This window comes from Mustelus asterias, unplaced genomic scaffold (assembly GCF_964213995.1).
Source record: "Mustelus asterias unplaced genomic scaffold, sMusAst1.hap1.1 HAP1_SCAFFOLD_229, whole genome shotgun sequence".
Lineage (NCBI taxonomy): Eukaryota > Metazoa > Chordata > Chondrichthyes > Carcharhiniformes > Triakidae > Mustelus > Mustelus asterias.
The window spans coordinates 290,075-309,912 of NW_027590208.1; positions in this window are offsets into that span (position 1 = coordinate 290,075).

Genomic DNA, 19,838 nt, shown 5'->3' on the forward strand with positions numbered 1-19,838 from the left:
GCGCAATGGCGCCCCCTTACTGGGACATCAGGGCATCTGCGCAATGGCGCTCCCTTACTGGGAGATCAGAGAATTTGCTCAATGGCGCCCCCTTACTGGGACATCAGGGCATCTGCGCAATGGTGCCCCCTTACTGGGAGATCAAGGTACCTGCGCAATGGCTCCCCGTTACTGGGAGATCAGGGCATCTGCACAATGGCGCCCCCTTCCTGGGAGATGAGAGCATCTGCACAATGGCACCCCCTTACTGGGAGATCAGAGCATCTGCACAATGGCGCCCCCTTACTGGGAGATCAGGGCATCTGAGCAATGGCGCCCTCTTACTGGGAGATCAGAGCATCTGCGCAATGGCGCCCCCTTACTGGGACATCAGGGCATCTGCGCAATGGCGCTCCCTTACTGGGAGATCAGAGAATTTGCTCAATGGCGCCCCCTTACAGGGACATCAGGGCATCTGTGCAGTGGCGCCCTCTGACTGGGAGATCAGGGCATCTGCGCAATGGCGCCCCCTTACTGGGAGATCAGGGCATCTGCGCAATGGCACCCCCTTACTGGGGGATCAGAGCATCTGCGCAACGGCGCCCCCTTACTGGGAGATCAGGGCATCTGCGCAATGGCACCCCCTTACTGGGGGATCAGAGCATCTGCGCAACGGCGCCCCCTTACTGGGGGATCAGAGCATCTGCGCAACGGCGCCCCCTTACTGGGAGATCAGGGCATCTGCGCAATGGCGCCCCTTTACTGGGACATCAGGGCATCTGCGCAATGGCGCTCTCTTATTGGGAGATGAGGGCATCTGTGCAATGGGGCCCCCTTACTGGGAGATCAGGGCATCTGCGCAATGGCGCCCTCTTACTGGGACATCAGGGCATCTGTGCAATGACACCCTCTTACTGGGAGATCAGGGCATCTGCGCAATGGCGCCCTCTTACTGGGACATCAGGGCATCTGTGCAATGACACCCTCTTACTGGGAGATCAGGGCATCTGCGCAATGGCGCCCTCTTACTGGGACATCAGGGCATCTGTGCAATGACACCCTCTTACTGGGAGATCAGGGCATCTGCGCAATGGCGCCCTCTTACTGGGACATCAGGGCATCTGCGCAATGACACCCTCTTACTGGGAGATCAGGGCATCTGCGCAATGGCGCTCCCTTACTGGGAGATCAGGGCATCTGCGCAATGGCGCTCTCTTATTGGGACATCAGGGCATCTGTGCAATGGCGCCCTCTTACTGGGAGATCAGAGCATCTGCGCAATGGCGCCCCCTTACTGGGACATCAGGGCATCTGCGCAATGGCGCTCCCTTACTGGGAGATCAGAGAATTTGCTCAATGGCGCCCCCTTACTGGGAGATCAGGGCATCTGCGCAATGGCGGCCCCTTCCTGGGAGATCAGGGCATCTGCGCAATGGCACCCCCTTACTGGGTCATCAGGGCATCTGCGCAATGGGGCCCCCTTACTGGGAGATCAGGGCATCTGCGCAATGGCGCTCCCTTACTGGGACATCAGGGCATCTGTGCAATGACACCCTCTTACTGGGAGATCAGGGCATCTGCACAATGGCGCCCCCTGACTGGGAGATCAGAGCATCTGCACCATGGCGCCCCCTTACTGGGAGATCAGAGCATCTGCACAATGGCGCCCCCTTACTGGGAGATCAGAGCATCTGCGCAATGGCGTCCCCTTACTGGGAATTCAAGGCACCTGCGCAATGGCGAGCTGTTACTGGGAGATCAGGGCATCTGCGCAATGGCGCCCCCTTACTGGGAATTCAAGGCACCTGCGCAATGGCGAGCTCTTACTGGGAGATCAGGGCATCTGCGCAATGGCGCCCCCTTACTGGGAATTCAAGGCATCTGCGCAACGGCGCCCCCTTGCTGGGTGATCAGGGCATCGACACAATTGCGCCCCCTTACTGGGAGATCAGGGCATCTGCGCAATGGCGCCCCCTTACTGGGAATTCAAGGCACCTGCGCAATGGCGAGCTGTTACTGGGAGATCAGGGCATCTGTGCAATGGCGCCCTCTTACTGGGAGATCAGGGCATCTGCGCAATGGCGCCCCCTTACTGTGAATTCAAGGCACCTGCGCAATGGCGAGCTCTTACTGGGAGATCAGGGCATCTGCGCAATGGCGCCCTCTTACTGGGAGATCAGGGCATCTGCGCAATGGCGCCCCCTCACTGGGAGATCAGAGCATCTGCGCAATGGCGCCCCCTTACTGGGAGATCAGAGCATCTGCGCAAGGGCGCTCTCTTATTGGGAGATGAGGGCATCTGCGCAATGGCGCCCCCTTACTGGGACATCAGGGCATCTGCGCAAGGGCGCTCTCTTATTGGGAGATGAGGGCATCTGCGCAATGGCGCCCCCTTACTGGGACATCAGGGCATCTGCGCAATGGCGCTCTCTTATTGGGACATCAGGGCATCTGCGCAATGGCGCCCCCTTACTGGGACATCAGGGCATCTGTGCAATGGCGCCCTCTTACTGGGAGATCAGAGCATCTGCGCAATGGCGCCCCCTTACTGGGACATCAGGGCATCTGCGCAATGGCGCTCCCTTACTGGGAGATCAGGGCATCTGCGCAATGGCGCTCCCTTATTGGGACATCAGGGCATCTGTGCAATGGCGCCCCCTTACTGGGACATCAGGGCATCTGTGCAATGGCGCCCTCTTACTGGGAGATCAGAGCATCTGCGCAATGGCGCCCCCTTACTGGGACATCAGGGCATCTGTGCAATGGCGCCCTCTTACTGGGAGATCAGAGCATCTGCGCAATGGCGCCCCCTTACTGGGACATCAGAGCATCTGCGCAATGGCGCCCCCTTACTGGGACATCAGGGCATCTGCGCAATGGCGCTCCCTTACTGGGAGATCAGAGAATTTGCTCAATGGCGCCCCCTTACTGGGACATCAGGGCATCTGTGCAGTGGCGCCCTCTGACTGGGAGATCAGGGCATCTGCGCAATGGCACCCCCTTACTGGGGGATCAGAGCATCTGCGCAATGGCGTCCACTTACTGGGAATTCAAGGCATCTGCACAATGGCGCCCCCTTACTGGGAGATCAGGGCACCTGTGCAATGGCGCCCCCTTACTGCAAGATCAGGGAACCTGTGCACTGGCGCCCCCTTACTGTGCATTCAAGGCATCTGAGCAATGGCGCCCCCTTTCTTGCAATTCAAGGCATCTGCGCAATGACACCCGCTAACTGGGAGATCAGGGCGTCTGCGCAATGGCGCCCTCTTTCTGGGAATTCAAGGCATCTGCGCAATGGCGCCCCCTTACTGGGAGATCAGGGCATCTGCGCAATGGCGCCCCCTTACTGGGAGATCAAAGCATCTGCTCAATGGCGCCCCCTGACTGGGAGATCAGGGTGCCTACGTAATGGTGCCCCCTTGCTGGGAGATAAGGGCATCTGCACAATGGCGCCCCCTTACTGGGAGATCAAGGTACCTGCGCAATGGCTCCCCGTTACTGGGAGATCAGGGCATCTGCACAATGGCACCCCCTTACTGGGAGATCAGGGCATCTGCACAATGGCGCCCCCTTCCTGGGAGATGAGAGCATCTGCACAATGGCACCCCCTTACTGGGAGATCAGGGCATCTGCACAATGGCGCCCCCTTACTGGGAGATCAGGGCATCTGCGCAATGGCGCCCCCTTACTGGGAGATCAGAGCATCTGCACAATGGCTCCCCCTCACTGGGAGATCAGAGCATCTGCACAATGGCGCCCCCTTACTGGGAGATCAGGGCATCTGCGCAATGGCGCCCCCTTACTGGGAGATCAGAGCATCTGCACAATGGCTCCCCCTCACTGGGAGATCAGAGCATCTGCACAATGGCGCCCCCTTACTGGGAGATCAGGGCATCTGCGCAATGGCGCCCTCTTACTGGGAGATCAGGGAACCTGTGCAATGGCGCCCCTTTACTGGAACATCAGGGCATCTGTGCAATGGCACCCTCTTATTGGGAGATGAGAGCATCTGCGCAATGGCGCCCCCTTACAGGGACATCAGGGCATCTGTGCAATGGCGCCCTCTTACTGATGATCAGGGCATCTGCGCAATGGCGCCACCTTACTGGGAGATCAGGGCATCTGCGCAATGGCGCCCTCTTACTGGAACATCAGGGCATCTGTGCAATGGCGCCCCCTTACAGGGACATCAGGGCATCTGTGCAATGGCGCCCTCTTACTGATGATCAGGGCATCTGCGCAATGGCGCCACCTTACTGGGAGATCAGGGCATCTGCGCAATGGCGCCCTCTTACTGGGAGATCAGGGCATCTGCGCAATGGCACCCTCTTACTGGGAGATCAGGGCGCCTGCGCAATGGCGCCCCCTTACTGGGAGATGAGAACATCTGCACAATGGCGCCCCCTGACTGGGAGATCAGAGCATCTGCGCAATGGAGCCCCCTTACTGGGAGATCAGAGCATCTGCGCAACGGCGCCCCCTTACTGGGAGATCAGAGCATCTGCGCAATGGCGCCCCCTTACTGGGACGTCAGGGCATCTGTGCAATGGCGCCCTCTTACTGGGAGATCAGAGCATCTGCGCAATGGCGCCCCCTTACTGGGACATCAGGGCATCTGCGCAATGGTGCCCCCTTACTGGGAGATCAAGATACCTGCGCAATGGCTCCCCGTTACTGGGAGATCAGGGCATCTGCACTATGGCGCCCCCTTCCTGGGAGATGAGAGCATCTGCACAATGGCACCCCCTTACTGGGAGATCAGGGCATCTGCACAATGGCGCCCCCTTACTGGGAGATCAGGGCATCTGCGCATTGGCGCCCCCTTACTGGGAGATCAGAGCATCTGCACAATGGCTCCCCCTCACTGGGAGATCAGAGCATCTGCACAATGGCGCCCCCTTACTGGGAGATCAGGGCATCTGCGCAACGGCGCCCCCTTACTGGGAGATCAGGGCATCTGCGCAATGGCGCCCTCTTACTGGAACATCAGGGCATCTGTGCAATGGCACCCTCTTACTGGGAGATCAGGGCGCCTGCGCAATGGCGCCCCCTTACTGGGAGATGAGAACATCTGCACAATGGCGCCCCCTTACTGGGAGATCAGAGCATCTGCGCAATGGCGCCCCCTTACTGGGAGATCAGAGCATCTGCGCAACGGCGCCCCCTTACTGGGAGATCAGAGCATCTGCGCAATGGCGCCCCCTTACTGGGAGATCAGAGCATTTGCTCAATGGCGCCCCCTTACTGGGACATCAGGGCATCTGTGCAGTGGCGCTCTCTTATTGGGACATCAGGGCATCTGTGCAGTGGCGCTCTCTTATTGGGACATCAGGGCATCTGTGCAATGGCGCCCTCTTACTGGGAGATCAGAGCATCTGCGCAATGGCGCCCCCTTACTGGGACATCAGGGCATCTGCGCAATGGCGCCCCCTTACTGGGAGATCAGAGCATTTGCTCAATGGCGCCCCCTTACTGGGACATCAGGGCATCTGTGCAGTGGCGCTCTCTTATTGGGAGATCAGAGCATCTGCGCAATGGCGCCCCCTTACTGGGACATCAGGGCATCTGCGCAATGGCGCCCCCTTACTGGGAGATCAGAGCATTTGCTCAATGGCGCCCCCTTACTGGGACATCAGGGCATCTGTGCAGTGGCGCTCTCTTATTGGGAGATCAGAGCATCTGCGCAATGGCGCCCCCTTACTGGGACATCAGGGCATCTGCGCAATGACGCCCCCTTACTGGGAGATCAGAGCATTTGCTCAATGGCGCCCCCTTACTGGGACATCAGGGCATCTGTGCAGTGGCGCTCTCTTATTGGGACATCAGGGCATCTGTGCAGTGGCGCTCTCTTATTGCGACATCAGGGCATCTGTGCAATGGCGCCCTCTTACTGGGAGATCAGAGCATCTGCGCAATGGCGCCCCCTTACTGGGACATCAGGGCATCTGTGCAATGGCGCTCTCTTATTGGGACATCAGGGCATCTGTGCAATGGCGCCCTCTTACTGGGAGATCAGAGCATCTGCGCAATGGCGCCCCCTTACTGGGACATCAGGGCATCTGCGCAATGGCGCCCCCTTACTGGGAGATCAGAGCATTTGCTCAATGGCGCCCCCTTACTGGGAGATCAGGGCATCTGTGCAGTGGCGCCCTCTGACTGGGAGATCAGGGCATCTGCGCAATGGCGCCCTCTTACTGGGAGATCAGGGCATCTGCGCAATGGCACCCCCTTACTGGGGGATCAGAGCATCTGCGCAATGGCGCCCCCTTACTGGGAGATCAGGGCACCTGCGCAATGGCGCCCATTTACTGGGACATCAGGGCATCTGCTCAATGGCGCCCCCTTACTGGGACATCAGGGCATCTGCGCAATGGCGCTCTCTTATTGGGAGATGAGGGCATCTGTGCAATGGCGCACTCTTACTGGGAGATCAGGGCATCTGCGCAATGGCGCCCCCTTACTGGGAGATCAGGGCATCTGCGCAATGGCGCCCCCTTACTGGGAATTCAAGGCACCTGCGCAATGGCGAGCTCTTACTGGGAGATCAGGACATCTGCGCAATGGCGCCCCCTTACTGGGAATTCAAGGCACCTGCGCAATGGCGAGCTCTTACTGGGAGATCAGGGCATCTGCGCAATGGCGCCCCCTTACTGGGAGATCAGGGCACCTGCGCAATGGCGTCCACTTACTGGGAATTCAAGGCATCTGCGCAATGGCGCCCTCTTACTGGGAGATCAGGGCATCTGCGCAATGGCGCCCCCTCACTGGGAGATCAGAGCATCTGCGCAATGGCGCCCCCTTACTGGGAGATCAGAGCATCTGCGCAAGGGCGCTCTCTTATTGGGAGATGAGGGCATCTGCGCAATGGCGCCCCCTTACTGGGACATCAGGGCATCTGCGCAATGGCGCTCTCTTATTGGGACATCAGGGCATCTGTGCAATGGCGCCCTCTTACTGGGAGATCAGAGCATCTGCGCAATGGCGCCCCCTTACTGGGAGATCAGAGCATCTGCGCAATGGCGCCCCCTGACTGGGACATCAGGGCATCTGCGCAATGGCGCTCCCTTACTGGGAGATCAGGGCATCTGCGCAATGGCGCTCTCTTATTGGGAGATCAGGGCATCTGTGCAGTGGCGCCCTCTGACTGGGAGATCAGGGCATCTGCGCAATGGCGCCCCCTTACTGGGAGATCAGGGCATCTGCGCAATGGCACCCCCTTACTGGGGGATCAGAGCATCTGCGCAATGGCGCCCCCCTTCTGGGAGATCAGGGCATCTGCGCAATGGCGCCCCTTTACTGGGACATCAGGGCATCTGCGCAATGGCGCTCTCTTATTGGGAGATGAGGGCATCTGTGCAATGGGGCCCCCTTACTGGGTCATCAGGGCATCTGCGCAATGGGGCCCCCTTACTGGGAGATCAGGGCATCTGCGCAATGGCGCCCCCCTTCTGGGAGATCAGGGCATCTGCGCAATGGCGCCCCTTTACTGGGACATCAGGGCATCTGCGCAATGGCGCTCTCTTATTGGGAGATGAGGGCATCTGTGCAATGGGGCCCCCTTACTGGGACATCAGGGCATCTGTGCAATGACACCCTCTTACTGGGAGATCAGAGCATCTGCGCAATGGCGCCCCCTTACTGGGACGTCAGGGCATCTGTGCAATGGCGCCCTCTTACTGGGAGATCAGAGCATCTGCGCAATGGCGCCCCCTTACTGGGACATCAGGGCATCTGCGCAATGGTGCCCCCTTACTGGGAGATCAAGGTACCTGCGCAATGGCTCCCCGTTACTGGGAGATCAGGGCATCTGCACAATGGCGCCCCCTTCCTGGGAGATGAGAGCATCTGCACAATGGCACCCCCTTACTGGGAGATCAGAGCATCTGCACAATGGCGCCCCCTTACTGGGAGATCAGGGCATCTGAGCAATGGCGCCCTCTTACTGGGAGATCAGAGCATCTGCGCAATGGCGCCCCCTTACTGGGACATCAGGGCATCTGCGCAATGGCGCTCCCTTACTGGGAGATCAGAGAATTTGCTCAATGGCGCCCCCTTACAGGGACATCAGGGCATCTGTGCAGTGGCGCCCTCTGACTGGGAGATCAGGGCATCTGCGCAATGGCGCCCCCTTACTGGGAGATCAGGGCATCTGCGCAATGGCACCCCCTTACTGGGGGATCAGAGCATCTGCGCAACGGCGCCCCCTTACTGGGAGATCAGGGCATCTGCGCAATGGCACCCCCTTACTGGGGGATCAGAGCATCTGCGCAACGGCGCCCCCTTACTGGGGGATCAGAGCATCTGCGCAACGGCGCCCCCTTACTGGGAGATCAGGGCATCTGCGCAATGGCGCCCCTTTACTGGGACATCAGGGCATCTGCGCAATGGCGCTCTCTTATTGGGAGATGAGGGCATCTGTGCAATGGGGCCCCCTTACTGGGAGATCAGGGCATCTGCGCAATGGCGCCCTCTTACTGGGACATCAGGGCATCTGTGCAATGACACCCTCTTACTGGGAGATCAGGGCATCTGCGCAATGGCGCCCTCTTACTGGGACATCAGGGCATCTGTGCAATGACACCCTCTTACTGGGAGATCAGGGCATCTGCGCAATGGCGCCCTCTTACTGGGAATTCAAGGCATCTGCGCAATGGCGCCCTCTTACTGGGAGATCAGGGCATCTGCGCAATGGCGCCCCCTCACTGGGAGATCAGAGCATCTGCGCAATGGCGCCCCCTTACTGGGAGATCAGAGCATCTGCGCAATGGCGCCCCCTGACTGGGACATCAGGGCATCTGCGCAATGGCGCTCCCTTACTGGGAGATCAGGGCATCTGCGCAATGGCGCTCTCTTATTGGGACATCAGGGCATCTGTGCAATGGCGCCCTCTTACTGGGAGATCAGAGCATCTGCGCAATGGCGCCCCCTTACTGGGACATCAGGGCATCTGCGCAATGGCGCTCCCTTACTGGGAGATCAGAGAATTTGCTCAATGGCGCCCCCTTACTGGGACATCAGGGCATCTGTGCAGTGGCGGCCCCTTCCTGGGAGATCAGGGCATCTGCGCAATGGCACCCCCTTACTGGGTCATCAGGGCATCTGCGCAATGGGGCCCCCTTACTGGGAGATCAGGGCATCTGCGCAATGGCGCTCTCTTACTGGGACATCAGGGCATCTGTGCAATGACACCCTCTTACTGGGAGATCAGGGCATCTGCACAATGGCGCCCCCTTACAGGGAATTCAGGGCATCTGCGCAATGGCGCCCCCTTACTGTGCATTCAAGGCATCTGAGCAATGGCGCCCCCTTTCTGGCAATTCAAGGCATCTGCGCAATGACACCCGCTAACTGGGAGATCAGGGCATCTGCGCAATGGCGCCCTCTTTCTGGGAATTCAAGGCATCTGCGCAATGGCGCCCCCTTACTGGGAGATCAGGGCATCTGCGCAATGGCGCCCCCTTACTGGGAGATCAAAGCATCTGCTCAATGGCGCCCCCTGACTGGGAGATCAGGGTGCCTACGCAATGGTGCCCCCTTGCTGGGAGATAAGGGCATCTGCACAATGGCGCCCCCTTACTGGGAGATCAAGGTACCTGCGCAATGGCTCCCCGTTACTGGGAGATCAGGGCATCTGCACAATGGCGCCCCCTTCCTGGGAGATGAGAGCATCTGCACAATGGCACCCCCTTACTGGGAGATCAGGGCATCTGCACAATGGCGCCCCCTTACTGGGAGATCAGGGCATCTGCGCAATGGCGCCCCCTTACTGGGAGATCAGAGCATCTGCACAATGGCTCCCCCTCACTGGGAGATCAGAGCATCTGCACAATGGCGCCCCCTTACTGGGAGATCAGGGCATCTGCGCAATGGCGCCCCCTTACTGGGAGATCAGGGCATCTGTGCAATGGGGCCCCCTTCCTGGGACATCAGGGCATCTGCTCAATGGCGCCCCCTTACAGGGACATCAGGGCATCTGTGCAATGGCGCCCTCTTACTGATGATCAGGGCATCTGCGCAATGGCGCCACCTTACTGGGAGATCAGGGCATCTGCGCAATGGCGCCCTCTTACTGGAACATCAGGGCATCTGTGCAATGGCACCCTCTTACTGGGAGATCAGGGCGCCTGCGCAATGGCGCCCCCTTACTGGGAGATGAGAACATCTGCACAATGGCGCCCCCTGACTGGGAGATCAGAGCATCTGCGCAATGGCGCCCCCTTACTGGGAGATCAGAGCATCTGCGCAACGGCGCCCCCTTACTGGGAGATCAGAGCATCTGCGCAATGGCGCCCCCTTACTGGGACGTCAGGGCATCTGTGCAATGGCGCCCTCTTACTGGGAGATCAGAGCATCTGCGCAATGGCGCCCCCTTACTGGGACATCAGGGCATCTGCGCAATGGTGCCCCCTTACTGGGAGATCAAGGTACCTGCGCAATGGCTCCCCGTTACTGGGAGATCAGGGCATCTGCACAATGGCGCCCCCTTCCTGGGAGATGAGAGCATCTGCACAATGGCACCCCCTTACTGGGAGATCAGGGCATCTGCACAATGGCGCCCCCTTACTGGGAGATCAGGGCATCTGCGCAATGGCGCCCCCTTACTGGGAGATCAGAGCATCTGCACAATGGCGCCCCCTTACTGGGAGATCAGGGCATCTGCGCAATGGCGCCCCCTTACTGGGAGATCAGGGCATCTGCGCAATGGCGCCCTCTTACTGGGAGATCAGGGCATCTGCGCAATGGCGCCCCCTTACTGGGAGATCAGGGCATCTGTGCAATGGCACCCTCTTATTGGGAGATGAGAGCATCTGCGCAATGGCGCCCCCTTACTGGGACATCAGGGCATCTGCTCAATGGCGCCCCCTTACAGGGACATCAGGGCATCTGTGCAATGGCGCCCTCTTACTGATGATCAGGGCATCTGCGCAATGGCGCCACCTTACTGGGAGATCAGGGCATCTGCTCAATGGCGCCCCCTTACAGGGACATCAGGGCATCTGTGCAATGGCGCCCTCTTACTGATGATCAGGGCATCTGCGCAATGGCGCCACCTTACTGGGAGATCAGGGCATCTGCGCAATGGCGCCCTCTTACTGGAACATCAGGGCGCCTGCGCAATGGCGCCCCCTTACTGGGAGATGAGAACATCTGCACAATGGCGCCCCCTTACTGGGAGATCAGAGCATCTGCGCAATGGCGCCCCCTTACTGGGAGATCAGAGCATCTGCGCAACGGCGCCCCCTTCCTGGGAGATCAGAGCATCTGCGCAATGGCGCCCCCTTACTGGGACGTCAGGGCATCTGTGCAATGGCGCCCTCTTACTGGGAGATCAGAGCATCTGCGCAATGGCGCCCCCTTACTGGGACATCAGGGCATCTGCGCAATGGCGCCCCCTTACTGGGAGATCAGAGCATTTGCTCAATGGCGCCCCCTTACTGGGACATCAGGGCATCTGTGCAGTGGCGCTCTCTTATTGGGACATCAGGGCATCTGCGCAATGGCACCCCCTTACTGGGGGATCAGAGCATCTGCGCAATGGCGCCCCCTTACTGGGAGATCAGGGCACCTGCGCAATGGCGCCCATTTACTGGGACATCAGGGCATCTGCTCAATGGCGCCCCCTTACTGGGACATCAGGGCATCTGCGCAATGGCGCTCTCTTATTGGGAGATGAGGGCATCTGTGCAATGGCGCACTCTTACTGGGAGATCAGAGCATCTGCGCAATGGCGCCCCCTTACTGGGAGATCAGGGCATCTGCGCAATGGCGCCCTCTTACTGGGACATCAGGGCATCTTCGCAATGGCGCCCTCTCACTGGGACATTAGGGCATCTGCACAATGGCGCCCCCTTACTGGGAATTCAGGGCATCTGCGCAATGGCGCCCCCTTACTGGGAGATCAGAGCATCTGCGCAACGGCGCCCCCTTACTGGGACATCAGGGCATCTGTGCAATGGCGCCCCCTTACTGGGAGATCAGAGCATCTGCGCAATGGCGCCCCCTTACTGGGACATCAGGGCATCTGCGCAATGGCGCTCTCTTATTGGGACATCAGGGCATCTGTGCAATGGCGCCCTCTTACTGGGAGATCAGAGCATCTGCGCAATGGCGCCCCCTTACTGGGACATCAGGGCATCTGCGCAATGGCGCTCTCTTATTGGGACATCAGGGCATCTGTGCAATGGCGCCCCCTTCCTGGGAGATCAGAGCATTTGCTCAATGGCGCCCCCTTACTGGGACATCAGGGCATCTGTGCAGTGGCGCTCTCTTATTGGGAGATGAGGGCATCTGTGCAATGGGGCCCCCTTACTGGGAGATCAGGGCATCTGCGCAATGGCGCCCTCTTACTGGGACATCAGGGCATCTGTGCAATGACACCCTCTTCCTGGGAGATCAGGGCGCCTGCGCAATGGCGCCCCTTTACTGGGGGATCAGGGCACCTGCGCAATGGCGTCCACTTACTGGGAATTCAAGGCATCTGCGCAATGGCGCCCTCTTACTGGGAGATCAGGGCATCTGCGCAATGGCGCCCCCTCACTGGGAGATCAGAGCATCTGCGCAATGGCGCCCTCTTACTGGGAGGTCAGAGCATCTGCGCAAGGGCGCTCTCTTATTGGGAGATGAGGGCATCTGCGCAATGGCGCCCCCTTACTGGGAGATCAGGGCATCTGCGCAATGGCGCTCTCTTATTGGGACATCAGGGCATCTGTGCAATGGCGCCCTCTTACTGGGAGATCAGAGCATCTGCGCAATGGCGCCCCCTTACTGGGAGATCAGAGCATCTGCGCAATGGCGCCCCCTGACTGGGACATCAGGGCATCTGCGCAATGGCGCTCCCTTACTGGGAGATCAGGGCATCTGTGCAATGGCGCTCTCTTATTGGGACATCAGGGCATCTGTGCAACGGCGCCCTCTTCCTGGGAGATCAGAGCATCTGCGCAATGGCGCCCCCTTACTGGGACATCAGGGCATCTGCGCAATGGCGCCCCCTTACTGGGACATCAGGGCATCTGCGCAATGGCGCTCCCTTACTGGGAGATCAGACAATTTGCTCAATGGCGCCCCCTTACTGGGTCATCAGGGCATCTGCGCAATGGGGCCCCCTTACTGGGAGATCAGGGCATCTGCGCAATGGCGCCCCCTTACTGGGAGATCAGGGCATCTGCGCAATGGCGCCCTCTTACTGGGACATCAGGGCATCTGTGCAATGACACCCTCTTACTGGGAGATCAGGGCGCCTGCGCAATGGCGCCCCATTACTGGGAGATGAGAGCATCTGCACAATGGCGCCCCCTTACTGGGACATCAGGGCATCTGCGCAATGGCGCCCTCTTACTGGGACATCAGGGCATCTGTGCAATGGCGCCCCCTTACTGGGAATTCAGGGCATCTGCGCAATGGCGCCCCCTTACTGGGAGATCAGGGCACCTGTGCAATGGCGCCCCCTTACTGCAAGATCAGGGAACCTGTGCACTGGCGCCCCCTTACTGTGCATTCAAGGCATCTGAGCAATGGCGCCCCCTTTCTGGCAATTCAAGGCATCTGCGCAATGGCGCCCTCTTTCTGGGAATTCAAGGCATCTGCGCAATGGCGCCCTCTTTCTGGGAATTCAAGGCATCTGCGCAATGGCGCCCCCTTACTGGGAGATCAGGGCATCTGCGCAATGGCGCCCTCTTTCTGGGAATTCAAGGCATCTGCGCAATGGCGCCCCCTTACTGGGAGATCAGGGCATCTGCGCAATGGCGCCCCCTTACTGGGAGATCAAAGCATCTGCTCAATGGCGCCCCCTGACTGGGAGATCAGGGTGCCTACGCAATGGTGCCCCCTTGCTGGGAGATAAGGGCATCTGCACAATGGCGCCCCCTTACTGGGAGATCAAGGTACCTGCGCAATGGCTCCCCGTTACTGGGAGATCAGGGCATCTGCACAATGGCGCCCCCTTCCTGGGAGATGAGAGCATCTGCACAATGGCACCCCCTTACTGGGAGATCAGGGCATCTGCACAATGGCGCCCCCTTACTGGGAGATCAGGGCATCTGCGCAATGGCGCCCCCTTACTGGGAGATCAGGGCATCTGCGCAATGGCGCCCCCTTACTGGGAGATCAGAGCATCTGCACAATGGCTCCCCCTCACTGGGAGATCAGAGCATCTGCGCAATGGCGCCCCCTTACTGGGAGATCAGAGCATCTGCGCAATGGCGCCCCCTTACTGGGACGTCAGGGCATCTGTGCAATGGCGCCCTCTTACTGGGAGATCAGAGCATCTGCGCAATGGCGCCCCCTTACTGGGACATCAGGGCATCTGCGCAATGGTGCCCCCTTACTGGGAGATCAAGGTACCTGCGCAATGGCTCCCCGTTACTGGGAGATCAGGGCATCTGCACAATGGCGCCCCCTTCCTGGGAGATCAAGGTACCTGCGCAATGGCTCCCCGTTACTGGGAGATCAGGGCATCTGCACAATGGCGCCCCCTTCCTGGGAGATGAGAGCATCTGCACAATGGCACCCCCTTACTGGGAGATCAGGGCATCTGCACAATGGCGCCCCCTTACTGGGAGATCAGGGCATCTGCGCAATGGCGCCCCCTTACTGGGAGATCAGAGCATCTGCACAATGGCTCCCCCTCACTGGGAGATCAGAGCATCTGCACAATGGCGCCCCCTTACTGGGAGATCAGGGCATCTGCGCAATGGCGCCCTCTTACTGGAACATCAGGGTATCTGTGCAATGGCGCCCTCTTACTGGAACATCAGGGTATCTGTGCAATGGCGCCCCCTTACTGGGAGATGAGAGCATCTGTGCAATGGGGCCCTCTTACTGATGATCAGGGCATCTGCGCAATGGCGCCACCTTACTGGGAGATCAGGGCATCTGCGCAATGGCGCCCTCTTACTGGAACATCAGGGCATCTGTGCAATGGCACCCTCTTACTGGGAGATCAGGGCGCCTGCGCAATGGCGCCCCCTTACTGGGAGATGAGAACATCTGCACAATGGCGCCCCCTTACTGGGAGATCAGAGCATCTGCGCAATGGCGCCCCCTTACTGGGAGATCAGAGCATCTGCGCAACGGCGCCCCCTTCCTGGGAGATCAGAGCATCTGCGCAATGGCGCCCCCTTACTGGGACGTCAGGGCATCTGTGCAATGGCGCCCTCTTACTGGGAGATCAGAGCATCTGCGCAATGGCGCCCCCTTACTGGGACATCAGGGCATCTGCGCAATGGCGCCCCCTTACTGGGAGATCAGAGCATTTGCTCAATGGCGCCCCCTTACTGGGACATCAGGGCATCTGTGCAGTGGCGCTCTCTTATTGGGACATCAGGGCATCTGCGCAATGGCGCTCTCTTATTGGGACATCAGGGCATCTGCGCAATGGCGCTCTCTTATTGGGACATCAGGGCATCTGTGCAATGGCGCCCTCTTACTGGGAGATCAGAGCATCTGCGCAATGGCGCCCCCTTACTGGGACATCAGGGCATCTGCGCAATGGCGCCCCCTTACTGGGAGATCAGAGCATTTGCTCAATGGCGCCCCCTTACTGGGAGATCAGGGCATCTGTGCAGTGGCGCCCTCTGACTGGGAGATCAGGGCATCTGCGCAATGGCGCCCTCTTACTGGGAGATCAGGGCATCTGCGCAATGGCACCCCCTTACTGGGGGATCAGAGCATCTGCGCAATGGCGCCCCCTTACTGGGAGATCAGGGCACCTGCGCAATGGCGCCCATTTACTGGGACATCAGGGCATCTGCTCAATGGCGCCCCCTTACTGGGACATCAGGGCATCTTCGCAATGGCGCCCTCTTACTGGGACATCAGGGCATCTGCACAATGGCGCCCCCTTACTGGGAATTCAGGGCATCTGCGCAATGGCGCCCCCTTACTGGGAGATCAGAGCATCTGCGCAACGGCGCCCCCTTACTGGGACATCAGGGCATCTGTGCAATGGCGCCCCCTTACTGGGAGATCAGAGCATCTGCGCAATGGCGCCCCCTTACTGGGACATCAGGGCATCTGCGCAATGGCGCTCTCTTATTGGGACATCAGGTCATCTGTGCAATGGCGCCCTCTTACTGGGACATCAGAGCATCTGCGCAATGGCGCCCCCTTACTGGGAGATCAGAGCATTTGCTCAATGGCGCCCCCTTACTGGGACATCAGGGCATCTGTGCAGTGGCGCTCTCTTATTGGGACATCAGGGCATCTGTGCAGTGGCGCTCTCTTATTGGGACATCAGGGCATCTGCGCAATGGCGCTCTCTTATTGGGACATCAGGGCATCTGTGCAATGGCGCCCTCTTACTGGGAGATCAGAGCATCTGCGCAATGGCGCCCCCTTACTGGGACATCAGGGCATCTGCGCAATGGCGCCCCCTTACTGGGAGATCAGAGCATTTGCTCAATGGCGCCCCCTTACTGGGAGATCAGGGCATCTGTGCAGTGGCGCCCTCTGACTGGGAGATCAGGGCATCTGCGCAATGGCGCCCTCTTACTGGGAGATCAGGGCATCTGCGCAATGGCGCCCCCTTACTGGGGGATCAGAGCATCTGCGCAATGGCGCCCCCTTACTGGGGGATCAGAGCATCTGCGCAATGGCGCCCATTTACTGGGACATCAGGGCATCTGCTCAATGGCGCCCCCTTACTGGGACATCAGGGCATCTGCGCAATGGCGCTCTCTTATTGGGAGATGAGGGCATCTGCACAATGGCGCCCCCTTACTGGGAGATCAGGGCATCTGCGCAATGGCGCCCTCTTACTGGGACATCAGGGCATCTGCACAATGGCGCCCCCTTACTGGGAATTCAGGACATCTGCGCAATGGCGCCCCCTTACTGGGAGATCAGAGCATCTGCGCAACGACGCCCCCTTACTGGGAGATCAGAGCATCTGCGCAATGGCGCCCCCTTACTGGGAGATCAGGGCATCTGCTCAATGGCGCCCCCTTACTGGGAGATCAGGGCATCTGTGCAATGGCGCCCTCTTACTGGGAGATCAGAGCATCTGCGCAATGGCGCCCCCTTACTGGGAGATCAGGGCATCTGCTCAATGGCGCCCCCTTACTGAGACATCAGGGCATCTGCGCAATGGCGCTCTCTTATTGGGACATCAGGGCATCTGTGCAATGGCGCCCTCTTACTGGGAGATCAGAGCATCTGCGCAATGGCGCCCCCTTACTGGGAGTTCAGAGCATCTGCGCAACGGCGCCCCCTTACTGGGACATCAGGGCATCTGTGCAATGGCGCCCTCTTACTGGGAGATCAGAGCATCTGCGCAATGGCGCCCCCTTACTGGGACATCAGGGCATCTGCGCAATGGCGCCCCCTTACTGGGAGATCAGAGCATTTGCTCAATGGCGCCCCCTTACTGGGACATCAGGGCATCAGTGCAGTGGCGCCCTCTAACTGGGAGATCAGGGCATCTGCGCAATGGCACCCCCTTACTGGGGGATCAGAGCATCTGTGCAATGGCGCCCCCTTACTGGGAGTTCAGAGCATCTGCGCAACGGCGCCCCCTTACTGGGACATCAGGGCATCTGTGCAATGGCGCCCTCTTACTGGGAGATCAGAGCATCTGCGCAATGGCGCCCCCTTACTGGGGGATCAGAGCATCTGCGCAATGGCGCCCCCTTACTGGGAGATCACGGCACCTGCGAAATGGCGCCCCCTTACTGGGAGATCAGAGCATCTGCGCAATGGCGCCCCCTTACTGGGAGATCAGTGCATCTGCTCAATGGCGCCCCCTCACTGGGACATCAGGGCATCTGCGCAATGGCGCTCTCTTATTGGGAGATCAGGGCATCTGCGCAATGGCGCCCTCTTACTGGGACATCAGGGCATCTGTGCAATGGCACCCTCTTACTGGGAGATCAGGGAACCTGTGCAAGAGCGCCCCATTACTGGGAGATGAGAGCACCTGCTCAATGGCGCCCCCTTACTGGGAGATCACGGCACCTGCGCAATGGCGCCCCATTACTGGGAGATCAGGGCATCTGCGCAATGGCGCCCCCTTACTGGGAGATCAGGGCATCTGCGCAATGGCGCCCCCTTACTGGGAGATCAGGGCATCTGCGCAATGGCGCCCCCTTACTGGGAGATCAGGGCATCTGTGCAATGGCGCCCCCTTACTGGGAGATCAGGGCATCTGCGCAATGGCGCCCCCTTACTGGGAGATCAGGGCATCTGCTCAATGGCGCCCCATTACTGGGAGATCAGGGAACCTGTGCACTGGCGCCCCCTTACTGGGCATTCAAGGCATCTGCTCAATGACGCCCCCTTTCTGGGCATTCAAGGCATCTGCTCAATGGCGCCCCTTTCTGGCAATTCAAGGCATCTGCGCAATGACGCCCCCTTTCTGGGAATTCAAGGCATCTGCGCAATGGCGCCACCTTACTGGGAGATCAGGGCATCTGCGCAATGGCGCCCCCTTTCTGGGAATTCAAGGCATCTGCACAATGGCGCCCCCTTACTGGGAGATCAGGGCACCTGCACAATGGCGCCCCCTTACTGGCAGATCAGAGCATCTGCTCAATGGCGCCCCCTGACTGGGAGATCAGGGCATCTGCGCAATGGCGCCCCCTTACTGGGAGATCAGGGCACCTGCGCGATGGTGCCCCCTTACTGGGAGATCAGGGCACCTGCGCAATGACGCCCCCTTACTGGGAGATCAGAGCATCTGCTCAATGGCGCCCCCTTACTGGGAGATCAGGGCATCTGCGCAATGGCGCCCCCTGACTGGGAGATCAGGGTGCCTACGCAATGGCGCCCCCTTGCTGGGAGATAAGGGCATCTGCACAATGGCGCCCTCTTCCTAGGAGATCAGAGCATCTGCACAATGGCTCCCCCTTACTGGGAGATCAGGGCATCTGCACAATGGCGCCCCCTTACTGGGAGATGAGAGCATCTGCACAATGGCGCCCCCTTACTGGGAGATCAGGGCATCTGCGCAATGGCGCCCCCTTACTGGGAGATCAGAGCATCTGCACAATGGCTCCCCCGACCTGGGAGATCAGGGCATCTGCGCAATGGCGCCCCCTTACTGGGAGATCAGTGCATCTGCTCAATGGCGCCCCCTTACTGGGAGATCAGAGCATCTGCGCAATGGCGCCCCCTCACTGGGAAATCAGGGCACCTGCGCAATGGCGCCCCCTTACTGGGAGATCAAGGCACCTGCGCAATGGCGCCCCCTTACTGGGAAATCAGGGCACCTGCGCAATGGCGCCGCCTTACTGGGAGATCAGGGCATCTGCGCAATGGCGCCCCTTACTGGGAATTCAAGGCATCTGCGCAACGGCGCCCCCTTGCTGGGAGATCAGGGCATCGACACAATTGCGCCCCCTTACTGGGAATTCAGGGTGCCTGCAGAATGACGCCCCCTTACTGGGAGATCAGAGCGTCTGCTCAATGGCCCCCCCTTACTGGGAGATCAGGGCATCTGCGCAATGGCGCCCCCTTACTGGGAATTCAAGGCACCTGCGCAATGGCGAGCTCTTACTGGGAGATCAGGGCATCTGCGCAACGGCGCCCCCTTACTGGGAGATCAGGGCACCTGCGCAATGGCGTCCACTTACTGGGAATTCAAGGCATCTGCGCAATGGCGCCCCCTTACTGGGAGATCAGGGCATCTGCGCAATGGCGCCCCCTCACTGGGAGATCAGAGCATCTGCGCAATGGCGCCCCCTTACTGGAAGATCAGAGCATCTGCGCAACGGCGCCCCCTTCCTGGGACATCAGGGCATCTGTGCAATGGCGCCCTCTTACTGGGAGATCAGAGCATCTGCTCAATGGCGCCGCCTGACTGGGAGATCAGGGCACCTGCGCGATGGTGCCCCCTTAGTGGGTGATCAGGGCACCTGCGCAATGGC